Here is a 19,026-nt window from a genome sequence, read left to right on the forward strand (position 1 = left end):
TTGCTGCAGTCTTCACTGTCATTCAAAGATCTTTGTAAATAATGTACTATAAAAATACTACAAAAATACAATCATATATAATTACAGATATTGCTAGAGGTACATAGATGATAGCATTCAGTAAGCCATGCAGAGATTCACATGGCTGAGTTTCTCATAGCTGAGCAACACTTTGCAATATTTAAAAATTCATATTACTTAAAAATATGTAGATATACAAATATACATACATAACATGTCAACTATGATACTAATCCATTATAACTGAATGCTAAGTATAATACTAATTCATTATCACTGATGGGTACTGAATACTAGAATTGCTTTTACTTTTGCTTTAAATGATATGATTGGAAACTTTTGATTTTAAAATACATAATAAAATAAGTATAGCAAAATAATGTATCTTCCTGTGTGTTAAATATATCACTTTGAATATTTTAGAAAAAAAACTTTTTGAAAACATGAAAATAATAACGATTTTCAACGTTTTATTTTTTTTCTTTATGCTTTTGGATGGTAATTGAACATTTCATGCATGTTAAAGAATAAGTTACATTTTATTATTAGTCCTTTAGCATGTGAGAGTTGAAATAGTGATAGAAACAGATGACACAAAAGTGCAAATAAGACAAGAAGAAAAAGGAAACAGAAAATCTTCAAAGGAACAGCCTGATTAAAATTTTATAGAAGTAGAAATAATGGAAGTGAGAAGACTGTCCTTGGACATGATCCATGTAAAATGTGCAAATAACATAGTACATATCCTTTACTTAATGGAAACTCACTATTTACTAATCAAAACAACACAAATGAACAAGAAAGTTTTTTTTCATCAAAGCATGTATTAAATATGTCAGATGAATCTCAGCAACTTCATGTACCTTACTACGTTTTTTGAATTATGATCCCAGAAAATGGCTGTCACATCCTTCTGACAGTACGCCCGGCTAATTTTGTATTTTTAGCAGAGACGGGGTTTCTGCATTTTGGTCAGGCTGGTCTTGAACTCCCGACCTCAGATGATACACCCGCCTCAGCCTCCCAAAGTGCTGGGATTACAGGCGTGAGCCACCGCACCTGGCCACAAGAGTACTTTTAGCAAAACACAATCCGACTATGATTTTTCATTGAATATATATGGTAGAATATTTTGTATTTAATTTTAAATTAAAATTATTTAAATGGAGAAAAGTACAAATTGTCATTTTGGTTTTAAGTCAACAGCAAAAAGTGTTATTACTACATTTACATGTTTCTCAACTAATCTTCAAGTTCAATCTTGGTTAATGAATATATCCATGACTTGAAACACTTAAGTTTTTGGTTAAAGAAGCAAAAAATATCCCTTTTGAAGGAAAATAAATATAATTCACAAATTATTTCCAATAAAATATAAAAATAATTCACAAATAATTGTTAATACTCAAAAAGATTGAATAAATATCATTCAATAAATAACACTGGGCCAGGCATGGTGGCTCACGCCTGTAATTCCAGCACTTCGGGAGGTCAAGGCGGGAGGATCACAAGGTCAGGAGATCGAGACCATCCTGGCTAACACAGTGAAACCTTGTGTCTACTAAAAATACAAAAAAAATTATCTGGGCATGGTGGTGGGCACCTGTGGTCCCAGCTATTCGGGAGGCTGAGGTGGTAGGATCACTTGAATCTGGGAAGTGAAGGTTGCAGTGGGCTGAGATTGCACCACTGCACTGCAGCTTGGGTGACAGAGTGAGACTTCATCTCAAAAAAATAAAATAAAATAAAAAATAAAAAGTAACGTTCAATTAAGATAAATAAATGCCAATATATTAATACCAATCTAGAAAATAATATTAAATATTAATATTAACTGACCATAACAATGCTTTTTATGACACTGAGAGAATAGTATTTACAGAAAAGAATGAGATTATTTCAAAATTTGCTGCCAGCATAATTGACCATGTAAAATGGATGAAAAAATAGCTATTTAAATGATTACTATCTGGCATGGACAAATAAAAAGATTACTAGTTTAAAGAGTAATATAGTTTTTCAATTATGCATAAATATAAATACTATTTATTTCAACTTGTTTGTAACAAGGGCAAAAGCTATATTGAACAACTAATATTTCTTATATTCATTATAAGTATTGTTCAACTCCCCGAAGAAAATAATAAAGTGCATTTTATTAGTTTTATACCTGTTGTGAAAAGTACACGTTCTGTCTTAAGAACTAAAAAACAATTTTCAATTTTCAGCATTGATTTCAGGTATTTTACGGCCATAATAATAATATTAACATGCTTGATAATTAAAATGTATATAATGGGCTGGGCATGGTGGCTCACGCCTGTAATCCCAGCACTTTGAGAGGCTGAGGTGGGTGGATCAACTGAGGTTGGGCGTTCGAGACCAGCCTGACCAATTGGGCGGAACCCCATCTCTACTAAAAATACAAAAATTAACCGGGCGTGGTGGTGCATGCCTGTAATCCCAGCTACTCGGGAGGCTGAGGCAGGAGAATTGCTTGAACCCAGAAGGTAGAGGTTGCAGTCAGCCGAGATCACGCTACTGCACTCCAGACTGGGCAACAAAAGCGAAACTCTGCCTCAAAAAAAGAAAAAATGTATATAAGCTCGGAACTGTGCCAGAAAGCTTGGTATACTGATAGCAGATAGAGTTTGTCACTAGAAGGCATGGAAAAGTTTACCAATAACAATGACATTCTTTAAAAAAAATTAGAGATTGCACACAATTTTGTGTGGGTTTTTTGTTTTTGTTTTGTTTTTCTGGGATCTGCCCAAAGATGGAACAAACAATTTGAAAAAGCAAATTGAAAATATTAACTTTGTAGAAACTTACAGGTGAAGCACATAGCAGGAACGATATTGCAACAAAATATAGTGACATTGGAACAAGGAAACAAATATGTTTTTTAGGACAACAGAGGAGAAAAAAACTACAGATACCGATTTCTACACAGACTGTCTTCTGGCCATTTTTTCATAGTCTTATTGAGATAATTTTACATACCATAAAATTCATCCATTTAAAATGATCAGTTTAATCAGTTTAATGGGTTTTCACAGACTTGTGCAACCATTGCATAATCTATTTTTCTTTGAGATGGAGTTTCGCTCTTGTTGCCCAGGCTGGAGTGCAATGGTGCAATCTTGTCTTACCACAACCTCCATCCCCACGGGTTCAAGCGATTTTCCTGCCTCAGCCCCCAAGTAGATGGGATTACAGGCATGCACCACCACACCCAGCTAATTTTTTGTATTTTTGGTAGAGACGGGGTTTCTCCATATTGGTCAGGCTGGTCTCCAACTCTTGACCTCAGGTGATCTGCCTGCCTCGGCCTCCCAAATTGCTGGGATTACAGGCATGAGCCACTGCACCCGGCCTCTCATACATTTTGATAACAGATTCATTGAGATATAATTCATATACCATAAAATTCACCTTTGAAAGTGTACAATTCAGTAATTTTTAGTATACTCAGAGTTGTGCAACCATGTCCACTACCTAATTCCAGAATAATACTTCACTCCAAAAAAAAAAAATTCCTTGCCAATTAGCAGCCACCCCTCATTCCTCCCTTCTCCCCTGCCCATCAATCCCCCATCCTCAACCCAACTCCTAGAAAAATCACTAATCTACATCCTGTCTCTGCGGATTTACCTATTCTGGACATTTAAATGGAAATATGGTATTTTAGGTCTGCCTTCTTTCACTAAACATAATGTTTTCAAGTTACATCTATGTTTAGCATATATCAGAACTTCATTTCTTTTTGTGACTGGTAATATTTTAATGTATGGATATACTACATTTATTACCTGTTCAATAGTTGCTGGACATTTGGGTATTTTCTGTTTTTTGGCTATTATTAATAATGCTATTATTAACATATATTTTCAGTTCTCTTGCCTATGTACCTGGGGTGGAATGGATAGGTCATATTGTAATTCTACTTTTAGCATTTTGGGGAACTGCCAAATAATTTTCCAAAGCAATGGCATCATTTTACATTTTCAGAAGCAATGTATGAGGATTCCAATTTTTCCATATCTTTCCTAACACTTGTTACTGTCTGCCTTTTTGATTATAGTCATCTTACTGTGCAGGAAGTGGTATGTTATTGTAGTTTTGATTTGCATTTTACTAATAACTAATGTTGTTGAGCATCTTTTCGTGTACTTACTAGCCATTGGGGTATCTTCTTTGGAAAAACGTCTATTCAAATCCTATCCTCCTCTTGAATTAATTTTGGGGAATAGGGTCTCACTTTGTCACTAAGGCTGGAGTACAGTGGATTAGAGCTCAACGTAACCTCAAACTCCTGGGCTCAAGTGAACTTCCCCACTCAGCCTCCTGTGTAGCTAGAACTATGGGTGCACTCCACCACCATGCCTGGCTAATTAATTTTTTTTTGTTTTGGTAAAGATGGGTCTCACTATGTTGTCCAAGCTCCTCTCCAACTCTTGGTCTCAAGCGATCCTCTTGCCTTGGCTTCTGAAAGTGCTGAGATTACAGGTGTGAACCACCATACCTGGCCTGGCTTTTTATTGACTTGTATTTCTTGCCATTTTAAGATCAAAATATAATCTTGATGGAATCGAAATTTGATAAAATTGAACAAATACTGCTCTCTCTTTGTTTTTTTAAATATACAACGTTTTAAAATTTGAAAGAACAGCGTAAGGAAGAGTTACATTTATATGTCACTTTTAAAAGATGGCAAAATTACAATAGAAATGACAGTAATTCATACATAAAATTAGAACATTTTGAATATTTTGTATGATCTTGTAATTTATCAGTGGGATGGTTTGATCATATTTGAACATGAGATATAAAAATCCACAGCTCATTTTTGAACTTAAGCATTGAACTACAAAATGTGTTCACAATTCCAGTTACTACTGCTTCCGCAGAGCAAAATTTTTTCAAGTTAAAATGTATACAAAAACACCAATCTGAACATTATAAGCTAATTGAATTTGGCATTACTCTCATTAGAACACAAACTGTGTGAAAAATCTTGACTGTAATATCAACATGATTATTTAAGGTAAAATTTATTTTCTGGCTAAATATGAATTATATATTTTTATAACTAATCTAAACACTTCTAGCCCATAAAAAAACACTCAACTATAAGCCATAGTAACTACTGCAGTTATTTTTGATATTTTTCCAACTTTCAATCAAATGAAAACAGTCTTTTATACATATTTATCAATTTTGTTGTGTTAATGTCAAGGTCAAGGTATAAGAGTATAGCATATTTAATAGTTTGTTAACTTGATAATTTAATTTTTCATAGTTTACTTATTTATATATATTAATTTATTCAATAGCTTGTTAACTGTATAATTTTAAAATATTTATTTGTTCTCTTGTCCTAGGCAGGCCTGGTCATGCCTATTGTTAAAAATTTGTGAATGCCTTATGATGGTGTATTTGTTATGATTACACAACATGAATTAGTGAAAGAATGAGAAATGTGAGTCTCTTCTAAACCTGGAAGGCTCCAAATACCCATAACTATGTTGAGAAGAAGAGACAAGGATGTGAGGAGATACAATGATACAGCTAATATAAAAGTACATCTAGAAAAGAAGTGCAGGAAGCTATCACTATATGTTTCCCACTGAATCAAATAGATTAAAAGCCCTAGAATATTATTTTACATCTAGAGGAAATATAAGTCTGAAATTATAAATGTCTGAGACTTTGAGAGACTTAAAATGGGCCTTCTCTTCTGTTTATAAGCATGGGGCACAAAAAGCTACACAGCCTGTAACAATGATGCACTTTTATTTAATGCCCACTGCAGACATCACAAACAGGGGAGAGCCAAAGACCATGGGAAAAAAACAATGGATTTGAGGTGCCTCTGCTACAGAGCAAGATCAGGGCCTAATCAAGGAACATTCCTATCCCATTCTCATCGCCCAGGGTAGAGGGTCCTCACCACCTTTACCTGGTGAGATTTCAGAACGGTTGTGAATCACATTGCTGTCTGCCATGTCTATTCTATGATTCTCTTCATATGGAAGTGTTTAATGAATGCAGTCATTCTGATCCTGTTCTACTGCTGTATATTTGGGGAGCATGAAAAACAAATCTTTTAAGCTCATGCTTGACTAGAGCAAAACAAATCATAATCAGATTTTATGTGGAGTCTACTCCATCATCACAGCTGGAGAGCCTGGGCTTTGAGCTTAATGCCATAGCAAAACAGAACTTTGGACTGACTTCTTTGGGGAGAGGCTGAGCATATTTTGCCTATGGGAGATATGGCGAGTAGAATATTTGATTATCTGAAGGGTGGTAGAAAGTGATAGTCCCAAATGCTGTCCACCAACTATTTCCAGCTTTCAGCCCCTGGGCACATGGTAGAACTTGCCCTCTTGTCCCATCAGAAGTGGAGTGGCCCATGTGATCAGATTTGGCCAGTGGGTTATCATGAAAAGAATGCCACTTCCAGGATGGAGTTTTTCATTGCCGTGTGAGACTCCATGATAACAAACGATGTTTGAGGTAGTGGCTGCTTCATCAGCCTGAGGTCCAGAGAACCTTGAGTTAGAGCTTCAGCCAACCACCAACAGACAGATAGATGAGGCAAATAACTGTTGTTGCTATAAGCCATAAAGAGATGAAAGTTATTTATTACTACATTATAATGTAGACTCTTCTGATTGCTATAATGACACCAAACATCAGCTTCGTTAATAAAAATGAAACGTTTCTCCAGATGAAATGAATATTAGAGACATTTACTTAATTGTTAACCTGGCCAAGAAATATTTTGAATTGTGACTATTAGGTCAAATTATTTTTTAACTTAATTTGTTGGCCCTATGATGAGATTGAGATCCAGAACCATGTGATACCTCGCCCTGTGAAAAGCAGATGAACTCTTAAATTTGAGATATTTTACCCCGTCTACAGTTTTTACAGTTACTGCAGGTGGCACAATGATTTTGGAATAATGAAAGCTAATGTAGCTAATTTCTTCCTAGGATACTTGGCAGTTTCTCTCAATCTTTTGGTTGCTTTCTCAAAACAGCTGGAACTTAATTCTAACAATACAGAGAGACAACATTGTCCTACAGCTTTTAATTGCCAATTATGCAGGTCTCAATTTATGAATCTATCTTTTATGTGATTATAATAGAGTTTAAAAATAAGGTTTTTAAACACTATCAGGATTACTTCTTCATGTTCCTTACCTAAGTTGTGAAGGTTAATAGGTTTTAATCTATAGCTGTAAATAATAATGAACATCTATATATAACCACTGAAGAAAGGTAAATATCTATATTGTCATATCTTTGCAAATCTAAATAATATTAGATTAAGTTTATAGAACTATCACTTATAGATAATTCTATTAAGTTCATAGAATTATAAAGCAGATAATTACATGAAAAATACATCACTATAAATTAAACATATTGACTAAGCAAAAAGCATAAATATCAAAATATCAACTATCATTCACATATCAGAAATATGTATGACACATATATAGATAAATATACATATATATGTGTGTATATATCCACATACATCAGATGTACTTATCAGATATAAGCATATACATAAAATCCTCAAATTGACATTTTCTTAAATAAAAGCAATGGTATACATTCCTGAGCACAAAATAATGTTTTAAGGATTATTTTTACAACAGACTCTTGACTTGTATTTAGATTCGATTGCTGGTCTTAGTAAATCAAATTATTTCACAGTCTCTATTTTTCCATAAGAGGGAAAAGCAAGCAGTATTTATTCACTTAACCGGTTCTGGAGTAAAGAGTTCGTATTTGGTTCCTGCTGTATTTCCACAGTTAAATAATGTATTATACTAAAAAAAAACTTTTAACTAGTCCTGGGGTAAAAGGTTTTTGTTTTGTTCCTGCCATACTTCTAAAGTTAAATCATGTATTATATTACAAGAAAATAAGTTTTGAATAGAGTTTTATTGAACTCTTTTGTTATGAATGGCATACTGGTTCCTACATTTTCTCCCGTGACTTATTTCTGTTTTGTTCCGTGGACTCCAAAAATGGAAGAAGAAATTAGATATTTGTCTCTATATATTGATTACGAAAATTTACTGATGCTGATACTAAGGTGCTCAGGAATTTCAGGGCTGGGAAATACCCTGTTTACTTAAGAACCCTACTTAAACCAATTGGAAAATCAGTGCGCTTGACTACAACATTGTAGCCCCTTCTAGACGTTAACATTGTTTGTTTTTCCCTTTTTTATTTTGAAATCATTATTGATCCACAGGAATTTTCAAAGATAGTACAAAGATATCCTGAGTGTGCTTCACCCAGTTTTCCCCAATGGTTACTTAGTGTCAGTCTCCACAGCCCCTCAGTCTTCTACAAGAAACACACTCTCTTGGATAGAGGTCCTTAAAGTTGGCTTCACATTTGATTATATAGGGAGCTTTAACAATGTTGATGCCCAGAACATACCCTGGATCAATGTACCCTCAGTTTATGATTGTTAATTTTATGTGTCAACTTGACTGGGCCATGAGGTGCCTAGACATTTGGTCAAACATTATTCTGGGTGTGTCTCTGATGGTGTTTTTAGATTAACTTAAAATTTGAGTTGACAGACTAAGTAAAATAGATTGTTATCCCTGAGTGGGTAGGCCTCGCCCAATCAGCTGAAATTCTATTTTTGAATAGAAAAAAAAAAAAAAAAAGGCTGACTTCCCTGAATAAGTGGAAATTCCTTCTGCCTCACTTTAGGCTGGGACATGTTTCCTCCTGCCTTCAGGCTCACACTGAAACATTGCCTCTTCCTGGAAGTGTAGCCTGCTAGCTTTTGGACTGAAACCACACCCCATCAGTTCTCCAGAGTCTCTAGATTGCTGACTGCAGATCTTGGTACTTGTCAGCCCTCATAAAATCTTTCTCTGCACATATATATAGTATACAGATACTATATATAGTAAATATTAATTATAATCTTATGGTATAAATATTAATTATATTTTATAATTGTATAATTGTGATATGATATAAATATATATTATAATCTGTACAATAATAATTTAATGATAATTATTGATGTAATATTAATAAAATGTTATATATTACATATATTTTTCCATTGGTTCTGTTGCTCTAGAGGACCCTGATACAGGATGGAATATCAACATCACTACTTTTTGAACTTTCACACCATTTCAGTGTGCAACAAAGGTTGAAACTGCTATGCTAGTACATTTAAAGAAATTTACAATTGCTGCCCCAAATTATATGTGTGTGTGAGATTGTGTGTGTGTATGTGGGTGTTTTCTTCCCTGTTCCACCATAGGCAAACACTTATTTTTCTACTTATTTAATCCTGCAGTTTATGAGTTTCAGTTACCCATGAGTGAGTGTTGTTATCCTTTCAAAGGCTTTGACAAGGATAGCGGTAAATATAGTTCTCATCTACTTTTATGGCCTGGTTCCTTACATTTCTCCATACTATCACTGCTCATAGCTATATAGACTTTAGACTCTAACATAAATTTGGGGGAAAAAAAAGGCTTGATTTTGGTGACTAATTTTAAAATGCATGTGAAATAACTTTTTCTATAGTGCAAAGAGGGATTGTCCAAGTAGTCAAACTGTCTACAGGATGCTTCCATTAGTTAGCATAAAAGGCTAAGTTTCTATAACAAAGACACATCAACACACAGCAGCTTGAGTATAACACATTATCTTCTTTTTCTCATATAAAGTTCCAGGTGGGCATTCCAGCTCATGTGGCTGGTTTTGCTGCACCCAGACCTTCTAGGATCCACGGTTCTTCTCTTACATTATTTCATTATCCATTAGAGCATTTTCATTATCTGCCTGAACAAAGCTGCATGGGTTACACCTAGTAGGAAGGGGAAAAGAGCAGAAAGCAGACATGGCCATCACCCTAAGGCATAGCCCGTAAATGGCATAGCCACTGTCAGGAACTGAGTGGCTGCACCTAACTGAGGGAGTCTGTGCTATGTCATCTATCTGTTCACCCAGCAAGAGGCAGAAAAGAATTTTGGTGGGAAGTAATAGGACTTTGACACTACAATCTACTAAAAATTCCTGGTTTCTAAGCCACCTCCATTGTACCAGGAGGGAAGAGGGGTGTTTGACTTTTACAGAATTACTAGTTTTCTTCTCTTAAACTCCCTTAATGTTTTATTTTTGATTATTTAGATCCTTCTTATTTCCACAAATAATTCAGAAATGTGTGTGAAAATTTATAAAGTGAAATCACATAGAAAAAATGAGTTGAGAAATAGCAAAAATTTATTAGGAAACTTTATTAGAAAAATAAAATTAAGACTGTCATATGGTTAGCATGCAGAAATGTGAATTTTTACACAATACCTAATAATATGTCCAAAATTTAGCTTTGTGGTTCCTAGCACTAAAAGAAAATAGAGAAACAATAGCATTTATAAGATTCACCAGAGCCATAATATAAAATTTACCTATAGATAACATTTAGTGAGAGCTTTTTAGGTGCTGTGTACCACTCTAAGCAACTTATACTAATTCACTTAAATATCACAACAATCCCATAAAATAGTTACTGTTATGGTCCTATTATTAGACATAGGAAAATTGAGGCTGATTTAAGTCACTGCCATGAAACTATTATGTTCTATAACTTAGATTCAGACTTAGGCAAATCAACTGCAAAGTCAGTGCCCTTAACTACTATACTATAGCCTATTCTAGACATTAATATTGTTTGGTTTTACCTTTTTTACTTTGAAATCATTATTGACCCACAGAAATGTTCAAAGGTAGTACAAAGAGATCCTGGGTGTGCTTCACCCAGTTTTCTCCAATGGTTACTTAAATAATTATAATACAGTATCAAAACCCATATGGTATAATATCAAAAGATACCAACACATTCAGTACAATGTGCGTCTATAGTTTTATGCCAAACAAAACACGGAACTATTCCATTACCACAAAGATCTGCCTTGTGCTCCCCCTACATGGTCACATCTGCACCTTTCCCCCTACCCATCCCAACACTTGATAAGCACCAGTTTGTTCTCCATCTCTGTAGTTTTGTCATTTTGAGAAAGTTATTTCAATGGAACCATAGAATATGCAGCTTTATGAGACCAGCTTTTTTGCTCAGCATAATGTGTTTTTAGATTCATCCATGTTGCTGTGTTTATCAATATGTTGTTCCTTTTTATTGCTGAGTAGTATGCCATGGTGTAGATGTACCATAACTTGTTTAACTTTTCACCTGTTGTAAGCCATTTTGTCCGCTTGCAGTTTGAGCTACTACAAATAAAGCTGATATAAAAATGTGTGTACAGACTTTTGCATTGACATAAACTCTCATTTTTTGAGACAAATATACAAGAATGTGATTACTGGAATGTATAGACCGTATATATTTTGTGTTATTATTTAATGAACATGCCAAACTATTTTTTCATAGTGGCTATACCACTTTAAATTTCCATGAGCAATGTATGCATCCAGTTTTTACACACCCTTGCCAAATTTTTATTGCCACTATTTTTTAATTTTAGATGTTCTGCTAGGTGTGTGGTAATATCTGGTAATGGACTAGCATTGCTTTTGTGTATTCAAGCCTGTTTGGAAATTGTTCAAACTATTATAGAAATTAGGAGACTTGAATAGCCTTTTTGACGTTGCCTATAACTACTTCTGTTACTTAATGTAGGTCCTTAACTTGTATGAATCTCAGCTTTCTCTACTAAAATGTAGGAATAATAATTACTGCCTTATATCCTTATTCCAATGAAGATGATTATAAAATATACGTGAAAGTGTTATTAAACATTGCTCTTTTGCAACATGAAACAAATGCTTTTGATTCAGATAATTTTTTTTTTTGAGACAGAGTTTTGCTCTGTGACCCAGTCTGGAGTACAGTGGTACAGCCAGTGCTCATTGCAGCCTTGACCTCCTGGGCTCAAGCAATCCTCCTACTTCAGCCTCCAGAGGAGCTGGAACTACAGGTATGCACCACTATGCTCAACAAACTTTTTGTTTGTTTGTTTGTTTTTTGGTAGAGATGGGATCTCACCATGTTGCCCAGGATTTCTTTTTAAAGATCTAGGAATTTAGGGATTTTCCCTCTTCTTTTTCTTTTTAGTAGTTTCCACTATCTTTCCTCAACTAAGCATTTGTATATGCTTTGCTTTGCCTGAAGTGATAACTCCCAAATCATTAAAAAACATTTTACTCTTTGTTATTATCAACATTCGAATAAAGAAAGCATCTAAAATATTTTGCTTCTTTGTTCCATATAAAATATTTTGCTTATTTATAAAATATTTTCTTCATTTTCAAAACATATAAAATAAAATATATAAAACATTTTCAAAACATATAAAATATTTTGCTTCATTTGTGCCATATGACAGTCTATGGCAATAAAATCATAGACTGTCATAGCTTGAACAACATTAGCAATTATATAGAGCATCCTCACTATTTCATAGATCAAGAGCCAAACATTCAGCTAGTGTAAATGACCTGCCCAAGTCCCCCAGCTAACTGAGAATGTTTATAGGAATAACCTCTAGTTGTGAGGAGTCCTAGGTAAAGATACATTCTCACTGAAAGCTGTTGGTCCATCTGTAAAATTCCTCCTCCCCCACATGACTGAACCACAGCTTTCTTTCTTGTTTATTTCTTTGTGCATATGTCTCCTTGAGGTCTCACAGCATGCTTCTGGTTCCCCTACTCTCACTCATAATGGCCAATATCCTTTTTCCCTTCTGGAAATCCTTCCTGTGCCCTGTGAAGAGTTCTTCTCTCATATATACACCCTCGTACACTCCTCACATTCTTCCCCATCAGTCTTATCCCCTTCCTCCAATTACTGCCACCTTCATATCTCAATCTTCCCACTTCTCTATAAATAGCCCCTTCTCTGGATCTTCCTTACCCCTCCCTCACAGCTCATAACCCAAAACCCATACTTATTAATCCTTAAGGACTTTTCCTTCCCCACCCCTCAGTATCTGTGTAGCAATCTTTAGCCCTCCATAGGGTTTAGGAATAACGCCTTTTAGTTTGTCTTGTTGTGATTTCAATTATGTTTTACCCTTAAAGTGTACAAATTTAGGTGCTTGGTTGTTTATCTTTTTAATTAAAAAAATTAAATTCACAAGAAGTCGCAAACAAATGTACAGGGAGGTCCCATGCACTCATCACTTAGCTTTCTCTGATGTTAACATCCTGCACAACAAGCGTACGATATCCAAACCAGAATACTGACACTGGTACAATCCACAGAGTTAATTCAGATTTTACTAGTTTACATGAATTCATTTGCGTGGTGTGTATGTGTGCGTGTGTGTGTGTGGCTCTGTGCAATTTTATCACATGTGTAGTTTCATGTAACCACCACCACAATCAAGATATTTATCTGTCATCCCACAAGGCTCCCTCATGCTACCCACTTTCAGTCACACCTACTCTCCTCAATGCATGTCCCTAGCCTTTTTCAAACACTAATCTATTTCTGCCTCTATAATATTGCATATGCATTTTAAAGTGTCAAGTTTTCTTCATGGATGGACCTTTTTTTTTATCATTACGTAATATTCCTTTCTGTAGCTACCTTACTTCTTTTTTTCTTTTTTTTGAGACAGAATCTCACTCTGTCACCCAGGTTGGAGTGCAGTGGTGCAATCTCAGCTCACCTCCTGAGTTCAAGCGATTCTCCTACCTCAGCCTCTCAAGTAGCTAGGACTATAGGCCTGTGCCACCACATCTGGCTAGCTTTTGTATTTTTTTTTTTATTTTAGTAGAGATGGGGTTTCACCATGTTGACTAGGCTGGTCTCGAACTCCTGACCTCAAGTGATCTACCCACCTTGGCCTCCAACCTGCCTTCTTTTAATTAATGTTTTTATGGTTTATATTTTTCATCCTTTTACTTTCTACTTACCTATATTGTATTTTCAGTGAGCTTCTTATAGCCAGTATAGAGTTGGGTCATGGCTCTTAATCTTTGCCAATCTATTTTTTTAATTGTTGTGCTTAGATCACTTACGTTTAATGTAAAAATGTATATGTTAAGGCTTAAGTTTGCCATTTAATTATTTGTTTTCTATTTTTCTCTGTGGTTTCCATTCTCTGTTTAAATTTATCTGGCCTTGTGAGAGTTATTTGAACAGCTTTTAGAATTCCATTTTGATTTATCTCTAGTGTCTTTCAGTGTATCTCTTTGTAAAAGTTCTTTTAGTTGTTGTTCTAAGCATACATTGTATATATGTAACTTATTACAGTCTAATAATGTTGATATTCTGCCAGACTGAGTGAAATGTGGACACTTGACTTCCCTTTCCACCCCTTGATTCTCATCTGTTTAAAATTGTCTTCAATATCTCTTCTACTTACATTAAGAACCACAAAGATGCTGTTATTATTTTGCTTCAACCATCAAACATAATTTAGAAAGCACAAGAGAAGGCAAATATATTGTATTTACTCATATATTTACGCTATCTATTCTTTTCCCTCCTGATATTCCAAGATTCCTTATTTTATCATTTCCTTTTGTCTTAGAGAACTTCCTTTAGCCATTTTCTTAGGATAGTTCTGGTAAGAAAAATTATCTTAGATTTTTTTTTAAATCAGACAATGACTTGATATCCTCTTCCAACATCCAGTTGGCATCAGTTGAACATCACCTGATTGTTTTTTCTCATTCAGGTTGTGAATTTTCTAGGTTCTTGGTACAACGAGTGATTTTTCTATTATATCTTGGACATTTTGGTTACTATGTTAGGAGACTTCTGCTCCTATTTAGACCTTCTATTTTTGATTGTACTCACCATTTTTAGGTTTAGCATGTAGGCTGTGGCCTACTTCTGTGGGCTTTAATTCCAATGACAGTTTAGTTTTGGAATTAAGTGACCAATTGACAGTCTAGTTTGGAATTGCTATCCTGGTTCTGCTGGGGCCCCTGCTTGATTCCTATTGGTGCTGCCTGCGGGGTCAGAAGAAATATCCTGGGTTATCTTCTGCCAGAGGGTAGGGGAGGGGCAGTGGAGAGCTATAAGAGCTGGGCCTAGGTCTCTCTATGACACTGAATGGAAGGCAGGGAGACACTGGGCTGGGACTAGGGGAACTCTGAAGCGGCTATTTAAGATAGATCTCAAACAGCTGGTCTCTTACATCTGGAGAAGGTGTTGGGCTCCTTACCAGGTCTTTCCTGGGCTTGCCCCTCCTAGCACTATGTGAGATAGAAAGAAAACTCAGGGAACTCACTTTATACTCATAAACTCCCTACTCAGTATTTCTTCTTCTCAGCTATTTGAGTCCTATTATCATTGTGTTCTGAATTACTTCCAGGGCATTCAGTCATAGATAGAAGGATGGAGCATGGAAACATGAGCTATGGCATCTTGTTCCAGAACTGAGCTTTCCAAGTGCATTTACTAATTTATGTATTTTAATCTTGGCAATTACTTTGAGGTAGATAATACACAATCTTTTATTTTCCACATATGACAGTTTAGGAAAGAAAAATTAAAATTAATAAGATCCTTGCAATGTCACCAAGGAAGGCAATATATATATAAGTGAATCACATACACAGCTGTACAAATGTGTGCCCATATATAGTAAAAAAAAAAAAAAGATAGTTATGACTGTGATCCTGAACAGACTTACAGCTATATTATCTACTTTAATCACAAAATAAAGCAATTCGGAATGAATGAAAAAGCTTTTAAAAGTCACTTTAATTTATACACTTTTTTTCAAATGTCATTATAAATCACATTTCATTTTTCATAATTTTTCATGGCATTGCTGGGGAATCTACTTAGAAACATTTTTCAGTTGTGTTATTTTATAATTACAATAAAGAAAAAACAGCTTTACGAATTGATTCTTCTTACAAAACAAGATATCCCTTGTTAACAAGATGCAAAGTAATTGAATTTACTAAAAAGTTAAACTTCTTTGTGTATATTTGGAGATTCTTCTTCATATAACGTTTTTTCTTAAATTCTCAGACATTTTAGAATTTCCATGTTTCGGTGGGAAATATTCCTTTGGTTTTATGTAACTAAGGAGAGTGTATATCAAATCTTGAAAGAGAAATGAAATAATCCTATTAACATGGAAAGAAAGGGATAAAAAGAGTTGGCTGAAGTCAGATTATATTCACTGCAGTGATTCTTGACTAAATGTATACATTTTTTGCATTCACTATCTTCAATTTAAAATAATCATCATAATGCAAATAGAAATGTTGATACTTTATTTTACAGTTCGTTTAATTAATTCGCATATACCTTTTCCATTTTATTACCAAACATTTCCTTTGATTCACGAATTAGTGAGTGTTCCAGTGCTATGGTCCATGGTTTCCTGGGTTTAGATTCTAGCTCTATCCTAGCCGGATGCCTTTAGCAGGTTACTTAACTTCAACCTTTCTGTCCCTCAACTTTCTCATCTCAAAGGTAATATAGTTTTCAAGGAAGATTAAATGAGAAAATAAAGGAAAACACTCAGGATAATGCCTGCACACAATAAATACTTAATAAATGTTACTTATTGTTATCTCCATTTTATACATGAGGACCATCTGGTTCAACCGATAAGCATAGCTCACATGCAAGAAATGGATATGCAGCATATCTTGTAGTAATTTATTTTGTATTAAAATGAAATGGATTTAAATTTTCTTTAAATGCTTTTGCAGAATTGCACTTCAGAGCTGAAGAAATAGGGAGAGCTGATAGATAATACTAGGAAGACCTTTACTGCTTGTCACAGAGCAACCACTTTGGAGCTCAGAACTCTTATCTTTACAGCATCCCTTTGAATATTAACATAACCCCTTAGCAAACTATGACCTCGTACATTGATAATCACATCTTTGGGCAAAGGCAGAGATCTACAAAATACAGGCAGCAGGCCAAATTGGACCCATTGCATGTTTTTGAATAGTTAGAAAGCTAAAAATGGCTTATAAAATACGAAATTTGCAATCCATTTGAAACACGTACTTTGAAACCTAATTAAATGTTATCCTTCTCCTCCAAATTCCATAATTCTCATTAGTAGACATGTCTGACCCCAAAATTATAAACAATTGTTATGTTTTTAATTACATCAGTAAGACACATGTGGAAATATGTTTTCTCTCTTTAATAGATTATGCATGTACATAATGGTCTTGATTTTTTTGCCTATTGGCCTATGAAGCCTAAAGTGCTTACTTACTAGCTGGTTCTTGACAGAAAAAGTTTTCCACCTCTTGTACTAAGATACTAATGAGACTCTTTGTATGAGAAAATGGCTTTTTGGCCATCACGGGGGCATTTACTTTGAACTATATTTTTCCAGTAGTGGTTATGAACTGCCTCTGTTAATCAGAGTTGATTTTTATCTACAATATATAATATTTAGCTTTGGGATTTGAAAATATTTATTTGAGTTTCTATTAGACTAGAGTACATTTCTTTGTAATTTTAGCCTGATACTATGACCCTATAGCAGGAAGCTCAACCTTTTGCAATCTAGCAGAAGAAGCCTGCAGGAGGTGTGAGAGGTTCCTTTCCTTTCCTTCCAAGTAACCCAGAAAGATTTTTCTTTTCTTCTGTGAAAATCCAGGATGCACATTATTAGACTTCATAGAGTCAAAAGATTAGGCCATTCAAAATCATTTACAACTATATTTCCTTCTCCTCGATGGTTAAAGGAAATCGACAACTTAACAATTTGTTTGAAACTCATAAAACTATTAAAATTTTTACTGTGTATTTTTGTTTGGGTGTTTTGATATTAAGGTATTTTTAACCTGCATCGAGTATTAACTATCTTTTGCTTTACTTTTCCCACTATCATTTTTCTATTATCAGCATATTCTCTTTTGTTCTTGCTGGAGTATCTTACACATTTAATACTCAAATGTCACTTTAAACCACTGCACTCTTTCCTCCCCTAATACATCTTTGTCCTCATTATATATAGAACAAGTCATTGCATGGTATACTCAAATCACAGAATTTGAAAGGTAGGGTATTACAATGTTTGTGAAACAGAGTTTGGGATTGAACTGGAATTCTAGTGCCTACTTTTCTGCTTGCTAGCTGCATGAACACAGCCAACTGAATGAATTCCTGTAAACCTCAATTTTCTTCACTATAAATCAAGGATAAAAATAGTATCCAAGTCAGAGGATTGCTGTGAAAATTAAAGAAGCTAAGATATATAAGGTGACCAGCCCAGTGTTTGGAACATGGACACTGCTTAATCAATATAGTTATATTATTACTAATAACAGAAGGATGGATTTATGATTCAACTGGTCTAATCCCAACAATGTATAAAGGAGGAAACTAAGGCGAGAGCTAAGCGGCATATCCAAAGCTACCCAAGCACTCCCACTTATCAGCAGATCAAGGTTTAGAACTTCTCCTTTTAATTTCACTGCATAATCAACAAGCAGTTATTCTGGCAGAGGGAAACCAACTTTACCTCTTCAAAGATTAGTTTATATTATGTGACACATATAGCACGAAACTAATTATATCTATCGCCACTCTTTTGTTCATGGGATACTGTAGGTCTGAGCAGGGCTTGATTATTGGAAGTTGATTTGTTCTCCTTGTAAAGTATCACCCTCAGCCCAGCTCTTCCCAGGACTCAATACAAGAAGTTATTGGATCATAGTAATAACTAAAGGAAATATGTTATCTATTCTCATAATACAAATATAATATTTTAGAAAATTGCAGATATTAATAGTAATAATGAAATACCCTTTATTTAATAAGCACCTAACTCTATGCCAGGCCCTGTGCTGTTAGATTGAAAAACAATATCTTAATTTTCACAATAATCATAAGAAATAGGAATCAATGCATCCATATAAAAGTGGTATTAAACTGGAAAAAATCCCTATAAATATAACAGATTTTTTAAAAGGGTTGAGACACATTCGGGCAGGTTGCTGATGTAATAATTAGGAAGCCCTTTCTACT

The sequence above is a fragment of the Pongo pygmaeus genome, chromosome 3 (genome assembly GCF_028885625.2).
Source record: "Pongo pygmaeus isolate AG05252 chromosome 3, NHGRI_mPonPyg2-v2.0_pri, whole genome shotgun sequence".
NCBI lineage: Eukaryota > Metazoa > Chordata > Mammalia > Primates > Hominidae > Pongo > Pongo pygmaeus.